The 16,872-nt window shown below is 41.9% G+C and overlaps 1 protein-coding gene across 1 annotated transcript in view; it reads right to left on the reverse strand.

Annotated features, from left to right (window-relative positions):
- The window catches only part of ZBTB20 (zinc finger and BTB domain containing 20), a 54,080-nt gene extending 40,464 nt beyond the window's left edge, over positions 1-13,616 (reverse strand). Inside the window, exon 1 of the mRNA XM_066175257.1 lies at positions 13,433-13,616. The gene's annotated coding sequence lies outside the window, so the exon portion shown is untranslated. The remainder of the gene's footprint in view (positions 1-13,432) is intronic.
- Positions 13,617-16,872: the final 3,256 nt, after the last annotated feature.

The raw sequence follows: 16,872 nt of genomic DNA on the forward strand, positions 1-16,872 counted from the left end.
TACCATGTGTAGTTTTGGAAATCTTTAATCCTTGGTCTCCACACCAGCTGTTAGATGGCCTCCTGTTTGTACCAAATGGATGCATTATGTTCTTCAGACAGTCATCTAGTCCACTGTTTTTCCCTCATGTGGGAATAATTTACTTACACTATCCCTTCAGAAATTTGTCTACCATGTTTGCAAAAACAGCATTGTGGATTTCCCCTCCCTCCCCAGACAGACAGTCTATTATCTTTCTAGCAAGAGAGATTTCTTAGTATTTAACTTTGAAACTGATTATGCAACCCCTTCCTCTAACAGACAGCTACTGACCATTTTCCTCTTTACAGCACTCCCTCATATACTGGAAAGTGCCTCACTTTTCTTCTTTAGACCTGTCTTTTCTAGAAAATACAAACTCAGGTCTCCAAATCATCCTCACTGGTTATAGGTATTCTCCTTCTTCTCATCTTCTTCCATCTTCTCTCCAGCCTGTCGTTATTTCATGTAAAATGCAGTTCCCAAACATAGATAAAGTACTCTAGCTGAGGGAGGTGAATAAAGGGGTTGCCTATATATCACTGTCTATGATACTCCTTAGAGACCTTACAGAATAAATAACCCCAAGCAAACAAAGCCCTGTTATCCAAACAGATCTTCCTTAAGAAAGATGTGAGTAAAAAAAATCCTTATGTTGGAATGAAGATCTCAACTCTCATATACACAACAGTTCAGTCTAAATACAGCACATCCATAACAATCTGTGAAAGCTACTATAGCCCCACAATTTCCATAGGAAGCTCTCATTTCCATACATTAATGTCTTGTATTCCAAACTTTGCACCTCAACAACCATGGGTGCTTTCTTCAGCGTCAATGACCTGATTTTATCCCAACTGATAAAGCTTTATTTTCTGTTGTTATCAAGTTAGTCACTATAAAACTGGATTAACAGAACAAAAATTCCTATCTAGTGTTTCCACACACAACATTAGTCCTGCATCAGGTTCCAACTCTCTGGGACCAATTTAGTGGAGTAACATTCCTTCCACTCAAGGAAGTGACCAGAATTCAAATGCTGAAAACCTGGCAATGTGTGACTTCTCAGTGGATCTCAAAGATGCCACAGAGAGCAATTCAGCCACGCCTGCTCAGACTGATTCTTCTGAATATTTGGCCTCATTCTAAACAGGGGCCTGCAAGAGGAAAAGCTACTATGGAGTTTCAGGAACACAGAAGAACATTTGTATCCTCAGCAGGAGACCTGACCAGGAGTAGCCCTTGCTTTCTGTTGCTTTAAAGGTTTGCTGGAGTTTTCACCCAATCATCTGCTTGAACATCTTGAAAATCAGTATCTCCTTCTATAATATCTATCCAAAACAAACACCAGATGACACTACACAAATTGCCCTAACCCTACCAGATTGTTGTTAGAATCAAAATATGTAGCAGTCTACATTTAACAGGAAGTACTGTATTTTTACCAGCACAACATCTATTAATGTGTCAGTAATACACTCTATGGAAGGAAGAATCACTGCGTTCTGAAAGCTGTCAAACTTCTCTAAATTTTGTAGCTAATAACTACATTTGTTTGAAAGACAGAAATGCGTGCACACATAAACACAACCTTATTCTCCAAGGAGAAAACACACCAAGGAGATGGCAAATAAGAAGGAGTTTGCTTAAACTTTTTTCAGGAGATTTTTTCTGCAGACTAGAGAATGCTCAGCAAATTTCCTATGGATGATTTATTCAGTTAATAGCCTTGTCCTCTTTAGCATTTACCGAATGATGAAATACCCATTTTATACAAAACTGAAGACTAAACCATAGGTGTTCTGTACATAAAATGGCTTCTATACCAAGTGGATACAAATCCCCAGTGTCAAGCACAAAAGCTTTTACTTCAGCCTCCAGGCCTGGGGGGCAGGCAGAGAGTTACCTTACCTTCCTGTGCTTTGTCTGACACACCTCAGGAGGTGTCCATCAGCACTAATCCTCTTTGCTCTGACAACCACAAGTGGCAATGTCTGTGCCTCAGTTTGCTCCACACCTAGAAGAGGGACAGCATCATGCACCCAATCCTGCAGGACTGCCTGCCTCAAGGAATTGCAATAGATTGTTTTGCATCCTCGGATAAAGAATACTACAGAAATATCAAGAATTAATTCCACAGATCTCTTCAAATTTTATACTCCAGGTTACAAAAAACCTAGTTTTCTTCTCAATGTACTCTAGTGCCTTAATTCTTCCATTCCTCTTTAGGGTCGGCATCCTACTTACAATTGTAAATCACCAGTTAAAAACTGGCTGGAATTCATAGCAGCGCAGTGACCAAAGTCAGTGCTACAGCATGTTCAGCTTTTTTAAGTTAGAGAAGTATTACATTTTGAGCCAGGATATTTACTTTCCCCACTTTAAATCTGATTTGTATACTATACTTACTATTTTAGAAATTCCAAAGACACTTTGAAGAGGGCATAGGCAAAAGCCATTTTTTTATTCCCAGGCACGTATTTGGGGTCCAGTTGAATATACCTCCATGTGAAACGGTGGCACACACATACGCACACTGTTTATCTCAGTTCTTCTCTCAGACCTTGTCTGCAGACTATCTACAGCCATGCCATTGTACCTCCATTGCAAAGAAATGAACTGCATTGACAGGGGATACTTCTGAGGGTATCTACACCACCTTCAAGCAACATGTACGACATTACAGAAGAAGCCCTGCAGCTGTCATCACAGCTGCATTAAAAGGGATTTCAACAGACTGTGGCCATATCACTTCAAGGGTGTTAATTCCCGTGCCCCCAGTCAGTCGTAATCTATTTATGATAGTAAAATATAAATTTGCCAAATAGCATTTTAATGCACTTCTTAAAAACGTAAAGGGAAAAAACTTCAGAACTGCCCTCTTAAAACAGGAAACAGAGAAAACAACGTCTCCACATGATGGCACCATTTCCTAGGAAGAGAAACGACGCTGTGCTCATCCCTTCTTCAGTAGGAAACATTTTCATGTTCTACATGAAATCTGTTTCAACTGCACTCTCTTGTTCCCAGAGAGCTCGTGCATGATCCTGCCAAGCCTCAGCATGGTCCAACTGTTTTAACTGGCTATAAGTTTAAGGCAGTTCAGCTCTTTAAAAATCTAGGTGCATCTATTGTTTGTTTTCCTTCCCAGTGTTAGGTGCTGTTACTTGGAATGCATGCTTCACTGGTGGACCCACAGCAAGAGAGTCACTGAGCAGGGAAAGGGGGAGATGGGCCAGCAATGCTGGTGTGAGCACTCCTCACTCAAAAAAAGATTAGGCAGATGCTTCTTGGAAAAAAAAAAAATTGGGAAAATGTAGGCAAACAAGGTGATTTGCTTTGCTATTCTATGGTCCAGATTAAAAGATTATTCTAGTCCTTAAGAATACCTTCACCTGCTTTAAAAGCTTTTGTTTAAATACTAATAGTGTATTTCAGACTGAATCCCCATAAGGAAAGTGGATAAGGATTACACTTGATTGTCTTGCTTTGCGGGCCTGTATAAACTTCTATCCTCTCTAAGAAAACTTGTTTAGGGAGCAGAAGGGTCTAGGGTTGAAGGTGGGAGCTGTGTCTGGAGGAGGAATGAATCAGAAGGCTAATAGCTGCAAATATATTAAAACATCTCCAAAAGAGACAACTGCTATTCCATGAATTCCTTCATGTTCCCCTGCATTGTTAGGTGTTCCCCCAGGCAGAAAGACAAGGAGTAAAAAGTGTATCAACCTGAGTGTGGTTAAATACAGTAAGCCTGAAAGCCTGTGGGCTTTGGTTAAAAGGAAAATATAGATTAAAACCTCTTGAGGTAATTACCTGTTTAGAAGGTTTCCATTCAAGCTAGAATCCTCTAGAGGGAATGAGTGTTGCAGTCTGTTAGGAAAAGGGTGCTGTCAGTTATGGCTGAGTTTTGTGGGAGACCCTGTGGAAGAGCACTGCTTATTTCCTCCACGATTCCAGAGAAAAGCCTTTCAGTGTAGGAGATTTTGTTCTGGCCACAGAACTATGGTTGATGGGAGAAACAAGGGGTGGATGAAAAAATGTAAATGCCAGTCCTCAGGGCTGAGAAAAGATTCCTTTATCTTGTCCAGTGCCTCTGTCTCAGCCCCGAGTAGAGGAAAACTATCACATGAAAATGCTAGATCTTATTTGGTTGTTTTTTCCACTCGTCTTTTTTATCTACTAGTGAAAGGGTAATTGTTAACTAGTACAACTGGGTGCTTTGGTGAATATTTCAACTTAGAAATATTGTGAGACACATATTCATACTGTTTTGGACTGTGGCTTCTTTATTTTGAATTTATGGGATGAATGCTCAGGCCTGCTTATAGTTCAGATTTAAATATCAGTGGGAAACAGAACATGCTCATGTCTACAATACTGAAGGCCACAGGAAATGTTTCTGTCCTCAGTGAGACCTCTGCAATCTCTGGGAACAGACTTATTTCCAAAATCACCTACTTAGCTTTGATAGGAATAGAAATGTATGGCAGAACACTTTAAACTAATAAATCAAGGGAATAATAAGCAAGAACACAGCATTCCTGGGTGGCTTGATACGATCAGATGGAACTCTAGCATTAAATGTACATTGTCAGTTCCAGTTCTTCCCCTCACTCCCTACGGAAAAGGCCCTGGAATTACATGTATACACAAGCATTCAGACACCAACAGGTGATACTAATGCAGTGCACGGGAGTTGTTTCTCAGGTCTGCCTTCAGGCACATTCTACCCTCTACTCATCCAAAAGCACCAGAGATAGCATCTGGAAGTTTTACTTTTGAATGTAGCATAGGATCAAAGCACAAGGTATTCTTGTTAAAATTGACATGGTTGCCCACACAGGCATGAAACTACAAGAAGTCCCTTTCTCTGTTTTTATTTCCTGTATCATACCCCTTTTCACACAAAAATTGCTACTTTGTGAGTTTCTTCCTCTATCTGTGTAACATCAATAAATTACACGTTATCACTCCTATCATCTAGTTATAAAGAGCCTTTCAAGATTTTTAATAGATGCACAATATTGCTACACTTACATTTTCACTGGTTAAGAACGCAAAAATAGCTGCTGTGAGATTACTCTTAATTTATACTACTTCCCTCTCGTGGGTTTTCAAGAAGCAGCGTTTCACTACATGTCACAGATGGATACAGAGTATATACTGCACATTCCAGCCAGGCAGAGATCTTTTCAGTGTTTAACACAACAAAGCTGGGATGAGTCGGGGTTCTACTATATGTTTATCTCTTTTTCATAGGTGCAGTTAATTCCTCAAGGAGGTATTTGTGCCGACAGATTCTTGAATTCTCATTGTACTCTATTTCCTGAATGGTAGATACATAAGACTGGATCTCATGGTTATTTTTGCCTCGTGAATAACTCCATGGACAATGAAAACAGCCACAAAAAATATAAATGAAGAGATGGCACAATGGCATCCCCTCTAGAAACAATAGCACTTGGTGTCCTCAGGAATTCAAATGCACAGCGCCAGCCAGAACACGCCGCTAAGGTCTCCATGCACCGGGATGCCAGGCAAACAGCCTGATGCAAATGAAGTTCAGTGACATTCTGATGGCTTACAACTGACTCTCACCCATGGACTAGATCAAACACCACATTTCATGTGAACATGATTTTACCCCGCAACACCTCTTAGCACACTTTATAAGCATTAGTAGGTGGTATTAAACAATCTCTTGGTTTTATGTTTCAGGTTCTCTCCCACTACCATGTTAAGGCTTTAGTTCAAAAAAAGGTTCAAATGAAAGAGCTCCCTTTGTTCAGTGGAGAACAATGCAAGAATTGTTCTGGTTTTCTCTAATATGAATACTCATTTGGCCATACCTTGTTCTAAAGTTACTGAGGGGGATCACCGCACAAAGATTACATGGCTACTCTACCACAGGTAAACAAAAGAGGAGAAAGTGACTATGGAAGCTCACAGGAAAAGAGCAAAAAGCTTCAATGCTAAACAGATCACAGTGGTGAAAAGGAGCAGGAGGTGACCAAGTGTGTTTTTACACCTGTAACTTTGGAGACTTGTAGCTGCAACAAACCAGGCCACTCCTACACCAGTTGATGTTTCTCAATGCATGGAAGGTGTCTCCCTACAGCACACAAGGGACTAACCAGGAGAGAGGCAAGCACTGAGCTGCACAGCATTTTAACAACCCACAGTAGGACAAAAGGAGATGGAGATGCAGCTGCTTCAAACAGGAGTCACCTGTCAAACACTGAAGTACTCCTCTGAAGACCGTATTAGGGAAATGGCACATTTGGTTTAGTTTTCTCACCCAATTAAGACAGAGGAGATGACAGCAGTAGCATGTATGGTTAAGACATGAAATAACAATGATTGGCATGATTATGTTTGATATCCTTCAAGCAGATCACAAAGTGACAGTTTTGGTATGTGAAACTTTGAGAAGAACAACTATTGAAAGGAAAAAAAGAAGAGGAAGTTAGTCAGAAAGGGTCTGAAAGGAAAAGATAAGGAAGTAAAATCCCTAAGAACAGTAGGGAGGTGGCCTTAATAATACTTTAATAGAGTCCATATGCCTATCCAACGACAACAAAAGAAAAATGAGGAAGTAGAAAATGCTACAGTGGTTAAATAACAAGGTATAAGAGTTCATTAAAGCTGAAAATTTATTCTTCCAAACATGGAAATCATGACCAAGTGACATTAATAGAACTGAGCATAAACTGTAGCAGACTAGATGTAAAACAAAGATTAGGAAGGGTGAAGAGGAAATTTAAAGAAAAACTCACTAAAAGCATAAAGACAAATACTGTAATAAAACATTATTTAAACATATCAGACAGAGAAAGTTAACAGAACAACGATTGGTATCTATGAAGTGCTGCAGACTATGTGGATTGATAGATTAGGTAGGCAAGTAGTAGTGTCACTGTGTTAACAAGACTACTATCTATGAGAGCAGTAAAGGTAATCAAGGAGATTACAGAAACTCTGCTGTGGAATTGACATTATTGGTTCATTTTCAAGATGGAGTATCATGGAAGAAGGTAAGCCAGCTCAAGGGGAGAAGAGGAAAGCACTGCTCTGGAGACTTATAAAAAAACCCCCAAACTGAACCAAACACAAACCCCCCCAACAAAAACAAACAAACAAAATCCCAAATATTGAAAAAAGTACTAGAACATCTTGATACACTGAACAGTGATAGATATTTGTACATATTCATCAGTCCCTCATTTCATGAGTGAAGCAGCTGAAATATATACAAAAGAGGGATTTACTGAAGACTGTAAACATAAACAACAGTAATTAAAATTTTGGAGGGGGCTGACTCTGAAGACACGACAAAGTAAACTCAGAAACATACTGCAGACATCTTAATGGAGAGTTAGAGTGTGTCTTACTGCCTGCAGCATGACTTACAAGGAGAAACACTACAGCATTACCAACCCAGACACCTGAAGAATAGAAGCTATGGAACTGTAAAGAGCAGTAAGTCTTCTCCTTTTCCCTGATATTTAGAAAGGATAGAGACACTGCAGAAATATCTTCAAGATGTCCCCGGAAATCACGAGAGTTGGGAGCACGCACGGCAGTTTTAAACCAAAGCTGAGACTCTGCATGTTACAATTGACAGTTCTCTAAATGGAGAGCAGTAAGAAAAGCACTGAACACCACAACCTAACACCAAGACAGTATAACAGGGACATCAAATAACAGAACCAACATTTAGGATAATTAGACAAATTTTCTAAGGCATCTATGTGTTAGAAATGTAAGTGATTTATGCATCAGTGGAAGTTGAGCTCCACAGTTGCTTCTGAAAACATACTCACTGACTTTGTAAGTGAAGTACCATATGCTATTAGTCATTTCTCAAGAGACGAAAAGCCCCAGAGACCAACCTGACAAAACTCACTTAGTGCACTGATTAGAATATAGAGACCAGTTCCTACCACTAGTACAACATTTTTCACTGCCAGTTCTTCAGTGTATTGTGATGGCTTTTTCAAGAGGCAGGGTGAAGTCAGCTTATAGCTTTGCATACCTCTGCTTGTACCTACTTTTGTCCCTACACAATTCAAGCAACACGTATCTGCTTCTATGAAAATACAAGTTATTCCTGACTGATAAATTTCTTTGATAATTTAACAAACAAAAATACAGGTGCACGGGACATAGAAATCACTTACAACTACTAAAAAGACAAACAGTTACTAAACAAAATTTCAAATGTTCTGCAAGATGAAAGTACAATTAAGTGTTGCGACATCAGTATTTGAGAACTATGGATATCCCTGCTTTCAGTTTAGCTTTCTACAGAAAAGGCCGGTATTATTATTATTATATCATCTAAAATAGATATCTAAACATACATAATTTCTTAGGTCACCAAAAACAACCTAAAAATATTCAGCATTACCTCAGACATGCCATACATAGATTAGCAAAAATACAGCTGAAATGACTATTGACATACTGCCTGACTTTCTAAACAAGGAAGCTGGTAGAATCAGGGTCCCTCTTGTCTACACTGAGAGTGAAGACTACTTGAAAGCTCCAGAGCAGCTCCTAGGGAATCACAGCCACAAATTTCCAGGGAGAAGGGGAAGACCATCAGGGCATGTAACCATTCTCTTCCTGCCACAGAACCTCAAAGAGAAACACAGGAAAGCTAAAAGGTAAAGAAGAGGCCAAACCACCTTCAGATCTACCCAGCCTCTGTATAAGCCCCAGGCAAATCAAACTGGAAAATTCATGGGAAGAGAATGGTGGGATCCTCTAGCTGCTCAAGAAAATGAAACCCCAGAGTTTCCATATTCACTCTCAATGCTCTGTGGAGTACAGGAATCTTGTGAGGTTCCCACTCTGTCTTTTCCTGTCATGCTGGAAGGCTAAGAAGCTACAAAAATCAGCACTTACAAGGAAAAAAAGCAAATACTCTGCTTCAATGTTCTCGTTCTGTGAAAGCTGAAAAATGCTGGAATTGGACCAAGTCAGCCATGGTACTTGAGCATGTAGGGGCAAAGAGTTCAGATATGGTCTATCACTGACAGTGTTTATAAAGTACATTCTATTTAATGCAAAAAAACTCCCTGTCCCTTGCTAAAACATAACTTTAGAAAGTCCTCCCTTATTTCGACAACCTGACAATGATTGTTTAACAGATTTTTCAAAAAATATTCATGCCTTACTTTTCTTCTCAACTCATTCCTTACCAGAATCTCAGGTCTCTACAAGAATTCTGTGTTCTCTGAAATCATAAATACTGCTTCAGAAGTTTTTTTAGTGATTGTCCAACCTGCCTCTCAGTCCCATGGAAACTCTTTGCAAAGATGTTGCTTTTGTCTTGTCTGGAACAAATTCCTTCACAGATGGACCATCCAATGTCTAAGAATAACTTCTTTAACTATCAATAGAGACAAAGAGATTCAGTTGCACTGTTCCCGTGGGATTCCTTTGAGTTTGGACACATCTGTTAAGATGCATACATCAGAGCCTGAATGAAGTTTTTGTCTGATTGTATCTTTGAGAACTCGTGGAAGTTTCTGCCAAAGTGATCTTATCTTTTGGCACTTGCAAAACATATACAGTTATACATGCTTTCTGAAAGGCTCCTGAAATAAGTGGCCTATGCAGAACAAACCAGTTTAAATACAGCCAGGTCCTGATGACCTTCTTCCTCTCACCAAAATTTTTAGAAACTTTACCTGAGGCTGTTCAGCCTTTGAACTACAACCTTATTAAGCACTTTATGCATTCTCTATCCACAAGCAAAGGAATATGTGAAAAAATGTGAATAGCACAAATCTCATTGCTTTCCTTTGCTTTTTTATAACCTTTCCAGAACCTTGTCCTTGCATGAGCACCTTTCTTCTGGGTAAGCAGATAGATCCATTTGTGACAGCTGAGCAGCTAGAGGTATAACTCAGCTGGAGTTCTATCAGCTCACTCTATCACTTAATTCCAAATTAATTCAAAATGGTGTTTTTTATCTGCCAAGCTCTCATGAAAACAGTTACCTCAGGCAGCACCTCTTCCTCTAACTTGTTTCTTCAATTGTATTGCATGAATCAGCATTTCCCAAGACTAGAAGAGATGGGACTGGACACAGTGCATCCTGTGTTCTGTATTCAGCTTCAAGGATTCATCTGTGCTGGAAATACAGTGTTCAAACCCAGAAATCTAAGACCCAGTCCTACAAATTTGAGGAATAATGTAATTCCATTTGGAATAAGTAGCACCAGAAGCAGCATGTAGAACATACTATGCTACAGAATGAAACCCTAAATTATGCTGTGTACCACATATGATTTTACCCAGGATTTTTTTTTTTTTTTTTGCTAAGTATTCATATCAGTAAGACTGGCATTCAGACTATTGCTTTAGGCTTTCTTCACCTCTGCCTTTTACAGCTGAGGAGCAGATGGCTATCACAGAGTTTTTACTTCCTATGCTTGGAAAAAAAAAATTTGATCTGAATCATTCCAAAAAGCACCCTGATATTTTAGAGTAGACTGGCTTCTGAACGTTTCTCATAATAATAAATATGTGGTGTTGTTTTCTGCCAAGCCAAGTGACTGTGCATGCAAAACGGTCAGTGAAGATTTCAAACTGATTTGAAAAGGTGGTCCATAAAATCTAAGCCTTTTTTTCCCTCCCAGATACATGAATGAGGTCTTATGAAACCATCTGTACATCTGTGCATTTTTCCAAGAATTGATAAATGCTACCATGCTGACTCTTTCTGGGTGTTTCTGGTCTTTTCAGAGAAAATTCTTCCCAAACTTCCTGTGTAACTCTAGTTTTAAAAGTATTTTTGTATTATTTGACTTCCACTAGAAAACTCCCCAGCAGAATGAAGAATGTTCTTAGAAAATGAAGTATCTGCCCAGCTCTGGGGGTACAGGCAGTAGGATGGCCTGGGCAAGGGAAGAGATGCAATGTTGTGCTGTCTAAAAATACCTTTAGAGGGGAAGACAGAAAGTCTTGCTGGCCCTAAGAAGAAAAGCATCACCATGGGTTCCAAAGCTGAGAGGAAGAAAGACGTGGCAACATAGCTCTGAGAGAAGGGGAAGAGAAGGACAAAGAAAGAGATTCTAGAGTGAGGGGAAAGAATCAATCCAAATGACAGGGCACATCAGAGGTATGGAGAAAGCATTTGTAACTGCAGGGAAACCCATTTTTAATGTTGGGAGCCACAAAAATCAATCCTTTGTGTCCGTGAACATATTCCAGCACTGAGGATTGAGGAATATTAAGAAAGAATACCACAAAACACGGCAGAAAACTACAGCAAGTATGCAGTAAATACTCATCATGTCTCATTTTAGTTCATGTGGGTTCTTGCTGTTTTGCAAGGGCATGCCAAACATTAATTAAATGCATAACTACCCTAACAAATACAGCCTGATAAAGGTCATAACCCACCATAAATAATTGTGAGATTTTCTATTGGTTTCAAAGTACATGGGATCAGCTAGCAGAGATCAATACCACAAGAGGTCTTACCATTTCCTGAATTTTTGCAGGACTCTAGCTATATTTTGGGAGCTAATTTTCAACAATTCACAAGATAGGACAATGTTAATGCTGAAATTGCTATTAAACCCATTTTCTGAAAAAAATCTCCCACACTTTCAGTGTGAGAGGAGCACCTAACCTGGGCTGGCAGCTTATTCCTATTTATAGAATAATTCAATTGTTTAGGTTGGAAAAGACCTTTGACATCATCCAGAAGGTGACTTGGAGACACTAAAAACTTAGAGGTCTAAAAGACACTGTTCACAGAACAGGTAGAGCATGAAGAGCTGCAGGGTCCACCTTCCCTGCTGCCCTCTGCCAATATTCTCCACCCTGAACTTGGCCACCTCAGAAAGCAAAAGCAGGAGTTCATTCTCCAAGTTCCCAACAATCCCTGCTGGCCTCTGTCCTAAGGTTGCTTTCATGGGTTTCCATTTGTGCTGTCAAAAAAATCAGTGTGAGGTTTCAAATCCCATTTACTAATGAACTCTTTCATCTTTGTGAATGGGATAAAGGGATTCTTTGTTTGAAAATAAGGATTATTTTTTTCTTGTTGTTCTGCTCATTTTTTGCATCTTTTCACAAGCTTTTTCTTTTCAGAAAACATTACAAGACAAAACTGCACCCCAGCTTCAACAAAGAGCCTGACATCTCCAATTTGAAGAGAATTCTTGTATACACTAAATTGCATGCTGCCTGCTGTTCAATTGTTTCACACCTCTTTCTTCTCCCCAAATCACCAGGTGAGATTTAGGAAACTCTCCCCAATGTTTACCAGCTCTATTAAAATCAAGATCTCTAGCAGAAGCTCATAATGAATAAAGTCAGAAGCCAACAGGAATGAATTGCAGCTAAAGTGATTTTGATAGTGATGATCCCTATAACCCAACTGCTTCCAAGCTTGGCCCTGAGGCAGGATTTTTAAATTAAAAAAAGAAAAGGATACACATACTTTTTAATCTGATTTTTTATTGTCATGCCCTGCTTTTTTTTTTTTTTTTTTTTTTTTTTTTTTTTTTTTTTTTTTCTAATAGGCTTTTGCAAAGTCTGGTTGGTTTCTGAGCTGTTGAAACCTGGTGTCCTCAACCTTCTTCTTCCCCTCCCCCCCCGTCTTCTAAATTTTACAATATCTTAAACCACTGCAGAAGAGGCAAACTATATATTCTAAAACTAGTAAGCGATGAGATTCACATTACCCCGCACATTCTTGTCCAAGAGACTTCCAGGCAAGGACTTCTGTGAAATGACAATGTTTTGAAGAGCTGGCGAGGTAAGATGACTTTTCAAAATCCAGTTTTAATAATTCCCTCCCTTATTTTTGTATTTTTTGGCAAAATGGAGAAGAACATTTTCTAAAGGGCAATTAACCCATGCTGAGTAATCTGAAAGTGAATGCCCTCAAAACAAGGGCCTTGAAGCTGGTACAACCACACAAGCCTACAAAGATTTTCCAGACTCTCACAGACTGATCCTCTTCACAAAACACTCTCCTTTCTTCGTAGAAACTTAACAGACCTGGGCTACAGAGCCAGGCACTTGTTATCAGCACAGGCTGAAACCCCCCAGCCAGGAAATACGGTTGGGTAATGAGAAGCATGTGACTACCTGGTGGGGAGCAACAGTTCTAGCTGGACAGGGACATGCTTGAGGGGTCTTCCCTTTTTAATTTGTAATACGCAGCAACCTGACCTAACAACATGCTCTCAGCTTTCCCTGGCTGACTGCATTATCACAACCTTAACACAAAAATGTTCTGCTCTAGATGCTATTCCCAAAGAAGGGAAAAGGTAAGCCCTGAGAAAGTCCTGCTTATGACATTATGGGACGAGCATCCAGCTGGAAAACCTGGTGCACAGTAAGGGAAGTGTTTTCAAGAACCCCAGCAGCACGTTGGTGTACTCACAATCAGATGACCCTGTGTGTGCGTGCAGGTTTGTTGGTGAATGTGGAGAGTGGATGAGGGCCGGGCTCAGAGAAGGAACAGCTTCAAGGTTCAGGCAGGGAAGGCCCGGCTTGGCGCTGCATGCACCCGTCTGAGTAATCTCATTCTCCTCAGACGCCTTCTGGTTTTCAGCTGTCTTGGGTTTCTTCCTGAAAATAAACAAAGAGACCTTTGAAGGGACTGACTGCATATTTGGAAAAAGGCATTTTTAGAATCTGTTAAAGATAACTTTCTTCCCCCACCACCGCCCCCCTCTCGCCTCTCTTTTCCCTTACAGGGAAGGAGGCAGAGAAGACTTTCCTCCATACTTCTTGTTTGGAAACAAGCTGCTCCTTGTTTTGACTCTGATGCAATGGCCCTGAGACTGTGTTACAGCAAATAGGCCAAGCACGAAGCTCCTTATTCTGCCCCTACTGATGACATATAAAATGAAACTCGTCCCAGTAGTTTAGACAGTCAGAGCGCCGTTTGACAAATATTAACCAAGGCTGTAGCATTCTGAATAGACAAGAGTTATACAGAAATATAATAGAATTGCCTGAAAAGCAAACAAATATGCAAGTTTCCAGTTCAAGACGAATCAGTGCAGAGACTTGCTTTGTAGGGAAAAGCACTGAGGCAATTTTGAGATGCAGAGGTCATCCAAGTAAAACGTCAAGACTTGGAACCTGAAACAACTGTCGGTGAGCACTGAGCACACGAGCTCTCAACACCTCCCTCCATCCAGGACCTCCAAAGAATTAAGCCTCAGTGCTACAACAAGCAGGTAGTCAGCCACCACCTTAGTTTCACGGCTGGAGAAGGCGAGGCACCGGGCGAAGTGGCAGGTTTTGAATCACACAGCGAGCACTCCGAAGAGGGCAGTGAGCACCCGTCTCGCTGTGCCCCCTCCGCCACACAGGTGCAGGTGCTCCCTCTGTGCTCCCCGAGCCAGGCAGCGGCACCGCCGGCTCGGGATGCCGATGTTCCCTCCTTCTCCGGAGGGAACAGCGCTGCCCTGGCCCGGGAATCGGCTTGGCCCCCGCGAACATCGGCTGCTGCCGCCGCATGCCGGGGAGAGAACCGTGGTCACTCTCGCAGGAGACCAGCAGGAGCCGGGCAGGCTGGAGTCATCCCGTTATCTCCCGCCGACACCCGAGCAGTGCCGGGGCAAGTCCTGCCTCCCGCCCCCCTTTCGACAGGCCGGGACTCTCCTCATGGAGGGCCAGGGCAGGAGCCCCTGCTCCCCTTTGGCCTCCTGCGTCCCAGCCGGGACGGCGTTCGAGGGCCGCGGCGGCCTCTCCATCCCGAAGGCGACGGTACAGCGCGGAGAGCGCCGTTCCCGCGGGGGGCGAGCGGGGCCGGCTGCTTGCATAAAGGCCTTACATAGGGGCCCGGCCCGCCGCCATTGCCTGCGGCCGCCGCCGGGAGACAGCACCCGCACGGCCCGGCCTCAGGAGCAGCGCGGGGAAGAAAGACTGCAGTTAGAATGAAGATATAGCTTAAACGGGCCAGAAAGAAAGAAAACAAATCCTTCCCCGACCCGTCCTCCCGTAAAGCCCTCCCCTCCAGGAGGTGATGGGCGCGGAAGGGATGCTCTGGGCCGGCCGCTGGCCGGGGCTTCGGGGTGGGCCGGGGAGCTGAGCTCTGCTGGTCAAGCACGGCCAGCGAGGGGGGCACACTGGTAACCCCGCAGCTTTTTGGCCGCCCTGGTGCGTTCTGGATTACCGGGACTATGAATCTCCACGCCGCGGGATGGGCAGGTGGTATTGCTGCTGTAAACTATAGCTTGTATGTGGGCACATATATTTTAAAGTACACGGACTGCATAGGTTTTGTTTGTAACAGTCCGCATGGATCTTCGACACGGTCCAAACAAACTCTGGCACACCTTCACGCATCTCGTTTCCAGATCCCAGGACATTCCCATGTGCAGCAGGAAATCTCTGCATAAACCAGTGGATTTTTACAGCACTGCTACCCAAGCAGCTTTCAGATTGGTGGTTTTTTTTTTTTTTTTTTTTTTTTTTTTTTTTTTTTTTTTTTTTTTTTTTTTTTTTCCCAGGGAAAAAAGGCTTGGACTCTGGATGCGCAGGGCATGAAGTTCCTTGTACCCCGGAGCAGAACTGCTGTATTTAAAGTCTGTTTTCAGCTCAGAGTTAGCCCAAGTTGCATCCTTGGAATACAGCCTCTGACTCCAGGTCTATCCACACACAAAGTGCCTACCCTGGGCAGGACGCTGCTGTTATTTGCAGACCGGAGGCTTAGTCTGAGTAAACAAGACTTGTCACAAGCCACAGTTCTGTTGTTAAACCAAGCTCTGACTGATGTTTTGTCCTGTGGCTGATCCTGCCTGTGCCTCCCAGGCCTTCACAACTCATTAGAGGAACAGGCTAAAAAATACTATAGCAACAGATAGTGACACCAAGGAGGCTGTGCAAAGCATCCCCTGCTTCTTCCTATCCAAACCTACGTATTTCCTACTTCACTCCTAAGGCTCACACTGTGTTACCAAGATGCTCTTGTGTCATCACTTTTCCACATTGTAGTCCTGCAACTCGGTGACTTTTGCTCACTAGGATGGTAAGAATATAGCAGTGGTGCTGACTGGGACTGGAGACAACACCTCTCCACAGCAGTTCCTTTCTCTCACTGTTCCGACATGGGCTGCATGTCACTACCACCTGAAAGGAATGCCGGCTTCCACAGGAGGGAAGCTAAGGAATCAGCAAAGTCAGCTAAGGATCTAAAGAAAGCTTTCCAGAAAAGAAAAATCCTGGGGACACTGTGATCAAAACTACCTATGAAGAAACCCAAACAAAGTTCTCCACCCTGCAGTGTCTAACTACTGTTGCCAGCAAAGGCAAAGCCACAGTAATCCTGCTGTTACTGTAAGTATATTGCTATTTCTTTGTTCTACCTTATCACCCATACAGAAAGCTCCTATTGCCATGATCTTCACCTATATATTCTAATTGAATATTCTTACATTCCCTAACATAGTCTACTTCTGTTGCTCTCTTATTGCTATAAGTCTTCACAGGGAGAGTTGTTAAGTACTCAATCAGGTTGTGGCATCTCCATCCTTGGAGATTTTCCAAACTTAATTGAACAAGGCCCTGAATAACCTAATCCAGCTTGGAAGTCAGCTCTGCTCTGAGCAGGGAATTGGGCTAGAGACCTCCAGAGGACCCTTCCAACCTAATTCTTTTTCTGATTCCACAGTACTTCTATGAACACTTTCATCAGCAAGCTCTCTAATATATCTCCATGTTCCAGAAGGTAAAAATGGCACACTAAATTTGGAAAACTGTGAATTGTTATAGCTATGTCAAAACCCCTGAAAGAACAAAGGTAGGACCAAGAATGAAACAAGTAAAAATAATGAAACAAGTAATAAATAGTGTTTGTGGAACTTTCCC

This window comes from Chamaea fasciata, unplaced genomic scaffold, assembly GCF_029207755.1.
Source record: "Chamaea fasciata isolate MVZ Bird 193981 ecotype frontalis unplaced genomic scaffold, bChaFas1.0.hap1 SCAF_2, whole genome shotgun sequence".
Classification (NCBI taxonomy): Eukaryota; Metazoa; Chordata; class Aves; order Passeriformes; family Sylviidae; genus Chamaea; species Chamaea fasciata.